This window comes from Bombina bombina, chromosome 6, assembly GCF_027579735.1.
Source record: "Bombina bombina isolate aBomBom1 chromosome 6, aBomBom1.pri, whole genome shotgun sequence".
NCBI lineage: Eukaryota > Metazoa > Chordata > Amphibia > Anura > Bombinatoridae > Bombina > Bombina bombina.
The window spans coordinates 363200803-363205680 of record NC_069504.1 but is presented as its reverse complement, the minus strand read 5'-3'; the positions used below and the strand labels follow the sequence as shown (position 1 = coordinate 363205680).

At 38.0% G+C, this 4878-nt stretch overlaps 1 long non-coding RNA gene across 1 annotated transcript; it reads right to left on the bottom strand.

The window, feature by feature from the left end:
• Window positions 1–4267: 4267 nt before the first annotated feature.
• Window positions 4268–4521, bottom strand: LOC128665076 (uncharacterized). Its single transcript, XR_008402990.1, has 2 exons — window positions 4458–4521; window positions 4268–4377 (listed from the first exon to the last, which is right to left on the bottom strand). It is a non-coding gene; the product is annotated as an uncharacterized LOC128665076 (long non-coding RNA).
• Between the last annotated feature and the right edge of the window lie 357 nt (window positions 4522–4878).

Genomic DNA, 4878 nt, shown 5'->3' with positions numbered 1-4878 from the left:
CCGTTTCACCTTTTTTGATGGGCAGGTCATCCCAGAATCTTTCTTGCGCTACTTTATCTGTAGCCGATGGGGCATAGATATGCTTATAGTACTGAAGGAATGAATCTAGAATTTCTTCTGTTGAGGTTAATCTACTATTTTCAACCTGTAAACTCTCAATTGCATTTGATTGTCTAACAATTTTTACAAGTCTTGAGAGCATTTTACCAGCCTTATTCCCAAATTTATACAGGTTTGATTGATATTTTAATTCAGAATATACTGTTTGCGTGGTAAGATAAGAATCGCGTTCCTTTTTTACTCTAATATATTCGTTGCAATTGCACCTTACTGGGAAAACCCAGATACCAATTATATGCGGTTGTCACTGAGACTATTAGTTGAGTTTCCTTCTGCTTGGATTGTCGTCTCGCTTTCGCTGTGTATGCTATGATATCCCCCCTTAATAGTCGCAGGGTTAGAAACCGAGCCTTCGTTCAATCTAAAAAATTCCTCCAATCTGAGTTTCAGCCATTCTCGGAATTCCATGTTATTACTAAGATATTTGGGGTAAAAAAAACGTGAACCACCAGAGTTCTTGCAATGAGTTGGAATATCTAACATTATTGGGGCGTGATCCGAAATACAAATTTCTGCTATCATGGCTTTTGGACCTGCTTGAAAGCAGTTGTCATTTATTAGCATCAAGTCTATTCTGGAAAGACTCTTAGTAGCTCTCGAATGGCATGTATAAGCCTTAAAATGGGGATTCTGCGTCCTCCATATATCTCTTACTGCTAATGTGTGCTGTATGTTATTAAATAATTTAATTTCAAGGTTGTCTTTTTTTGTTTTCCTAATTGCTCCTCTATATCTATATCTGTCCAAAGAAAAACATGGGGCCATATTGAAATCCCCCGCTATGACTAATTGACCCTCACTGACCTGTAAAAGTTGTGCCTGGAGGGTGTCCCAAAAATGATAATCAATAATATTTGGTGCGTAGAGGTTACAGATGGTATATATCAGGCCCTGAGATTTTAATTTTAGAATCAGATATCTGCTGCCTGGGTCAATGATAGTGAGCAATTTTTCATAAGTTAAACTCTTCCCTAGGAGGATAGCGACTCCTTTTTTCCTATCTGGTGAGGGGGCAACAAGAGCTTCCGCTATCCATGAATGTTTTAGTTTTATAGATTCCTCAGTGTTTAAATGTGTCTCTTGCAGGAGTGCGATTGTAGTGTTTAGTTTCTGCAAATGAGATAAAATGGTAGTAATGACCCAAATAACACTTATGATTGAATGAACAAAAGTTATAGTAAAGTCTCCTTATTTCTTGAATTTCTGTAAATAAAGTTTGAACATTTAGCATTGCTGATATATATATATATATATATATATATATATATATATATATATATATATATATATATATGTGTGTGTGTTCCTTACGTATTACCCCTTATATTATGACTTAACATAAGGGGATGTGAGTAAGGGTTTAATATTGATACAAAGCTTATATATTGCCATTCCTTTAAGCAACAAAGTAAACTTTAGTACTCAGTACAAGTATGACAAGATATATATAAACTAGTTAACATAGATTTATATGACATTGGTGATTTGTGTGTTAATTGTGCAGTAAATGTATATACAAGTAAGACTCTGCAGATTATAGCAAAAATATATCACAATGCAGTCTCAGCACAAACGCTGTACTCACGAGGAGAATGGAGGATGCAGTCTGAGATCGGTTGAGACCGGAAGCAGCTGAAGGTGACGTCACCCGGTGTTCTGTGAGGCTGTCAGGTCTGGAGATAGAGTGTAGTAGCAGAGGTAACTGCACAGGAAGCAGGGAGAGTGTTGTCAGAAAACACTGAGCAACCAGGTAGGCAGATACTGCAGGAGAAATCCAGCTGAAGTTAATCCCTTAGTAGAAGGGGGAAGGAAACAGCTGAGTTCAGTAGCAGTGTAAGACAGGCTGATACAAGGGTGTGACCAGAATACCAAGCAATGTATTCTGGGAGCACCTAGACTTTATAGGATTATGGGATAAATGTCTTAAAGGCACAGTACACATTACAGATCACCCCTCCAAAGATGAACACCACTGGGGTTCATGGATGAGGACGTTCAGGATTCCGCCGATGAAATAAGGAAACCAAACGGGGAGCAGATAAATTCGAAGCCGGCTCCCAAGAATCGTCGTCAGAGGTGTATCCCTTCCAACGAATTAGATATTGTAATCTCCCAGACACCTTTCGGGAATCCAGGATACTCTGTACTTCAAATTCACGTTCTGGCTCAATGGGAGGTATCACAGGCAACTGATCCACCACTGTTCGTAATGATTTGTACGGTTTCAAGAGGGACACATGAAAAGTGGGGTGTATTTTATAGTGACTAGGCAGCTCCAAAGTTACAGCATTTTGATTGATCACTTTTTGCACAGGGAAAGGTCCTATGAAGAACCTATTAAATTTTTTTGAGGGAGCAGTCAAACGTAGGTGCTTTGTGGACAACCATACCAGATCTCCTGGTTTGTACTCGGATGACGGTTGGCGCCGCAAATCATAAAACTTTTTCTGTCTGTCTTTTGATGCCTGTATGTGATTTGCAGTTATAGTGAAGGTTTCAGCAATAGTATTAACCAAGTCATTAACGACTGGGGAACTATTTTCTCTTTGCTCAAGATAATTGAAAGTGGGATGAAACCCAAAGTTGGTAAAAAAAGGGGTACTTTTGGTTGAAGAGTTCAAGGAATTATTGTGAGCAAATTCTGCCAATGGCAGTAGATCTGCCCAATTATCTTGTTGTTGAGTGGAAAAACATCTTAGATACTCTTCTAACCATTGATTTGTGCGCTCAGATTGGCCATTTGTCTGTGGATGGAAGGAGGTACTCAAGCGTCTAGTAATGTTTAATGTTCTACAAAGATCCTTCCATAAGTTTGAGGTAAATTGGGTTCCTCTGCCAGTTGTTATAGACAGAGGTAACCCATGTAATTTGAAAACATTCTGAATGAATAAAGATGCAGTTTCCAAAGAAGTTGGTAACTTGTGGTACGGAATAAAATGGCACATCTTGGAGAAAAGATCTACCACTACTAAGATGGTATTGAAAGATTTAGATGGTGGTAGATCCACAATAAAATCAGCTGCTATATGCGTCCATGGCCTTTCTGGGATGGGCAAAGAAAGTAGCTGTCCATAAGGTTTTTGCCTATTAATTTTACATGTGGAACACGTTTCACAATGAGTGACATATTCTTGTACATCATTCCTCATTTTAGGCCACCAATAATTGCGTTTAATCAAATCATAAGTATGTTGTATACCCGGGTGACCTGATAACTGTGAGTCATGAAAGGTTTGTAGGATAGTTTGTCTTTTCTGTGGAGGAACGTATATGTTATCTCCGTTGTAGTATAAACCATCGGTTTTTCTAATTAAATTTTCCTTTGGATAGGTTACATCAAGAAGCTGTTCGCTTTTGAGTTGTAATTCTGCTGGAATGGTTATTCCAAGGCAAGGGGTAAAAAATTCTCTTGGTATCACGGAACCAAATGAAGGTTTGATCTGAGGTTTTTCCATAAGTCTCGATAGAATGTCAGCTTTTCTATTTTTACTCGCAGGTCTATACGTGAGTATATACGAAAAGCGAGAGAAAAATAAACTCCAACGCACCTGCCGTGCTGTCAATGTCTTATATGTCTTTAAGTATTGGAGGTTTCTGTGGTCTGTAAAGATTTGTATAGGATGTTCTGTACCCTCCAAAAGATGTCTCCATTGTTCTAGAGCTGACTTCATGGCTAACAATTCTTTTTCTCCTATATGGTAGTTAAGTTCTGATGAAGTTAACACCCTAGAATAATATGCCACAGGGTGTATAGGAGCTGAGCTATGGTATCAAATCTATTGGACAGTCATAAGATCGATTGGGAGGTAAATTTTCTGCCTCCTTTTTACTAAAAACAAGCTCAAAATCAGTGTATTCAGGTGGCATAGGATGTTCCGCCACCGTCATGATTGTAAAATTCTGGTTACAAGTGTTTTCACAGTATTCAGAATTAAATGTGACACTACTTGTTTGCCAGTTAATGGTAGGTTGATGCAATCTCAACCATTGTAATCCCAAAACCACTGGGAAAATAGGAGATGTTAAAACATCAAAAGAAATATATTCTTTATGGTCATTAGATATCATAAGTAAAGGTATTGTCTCATGTGTTATGGGACCTGATTCTAGTTGATTGCCATCAATTAAACGTACTGACACAGGTATGTTTTTTTTAATTAAGGGTATTTTATTAATCTTAACTATATCAGAATCAATATATGACATGAAAGCTCCCGAGTCAATAACAGCGTCAAGCGGATGCTGATGGTGTTCCCACTGTAGAAAAATAGGAAATTTTGTATAAGTCAATTTTTCATTAGGAAAAGAGAAAATCAATGTTGTGTCATGTCCCTTACCTTTCTTAGGTTTTTTAAGGATAGGACAACTTGAGACTTCATGCTCCTTGGAAGCGCAGTACAGGCATATATGGTTTTCTTTTCTTCTTTGCTTTTCTTCAAATGATAGAGGGCCCCTTATTACCCCTATATCCATAGGCTCGTCACCTAGCCTTCCTGGAGTGGGGTTTGTGTGTGCATCTCTATGTCTGGTTGGATTATCTACAGTGTACCTTTCTCTTTTCCTTTCTCTTATCCTATGGTCTATTTTAATAGCTAAGTGCATCAGCTGCTCCAAATCGTCTGGGATATCCATTCTGGCTAGTTCATCTTTAATGAGCTCAGAAAGTCCCAGTCTGAACTGATTTCTTAATGATATAAGATTCCATTCTGAATCTTTTTGCCAAATCTTAAATTCAGATATATAGTCTTCTACAGCTCT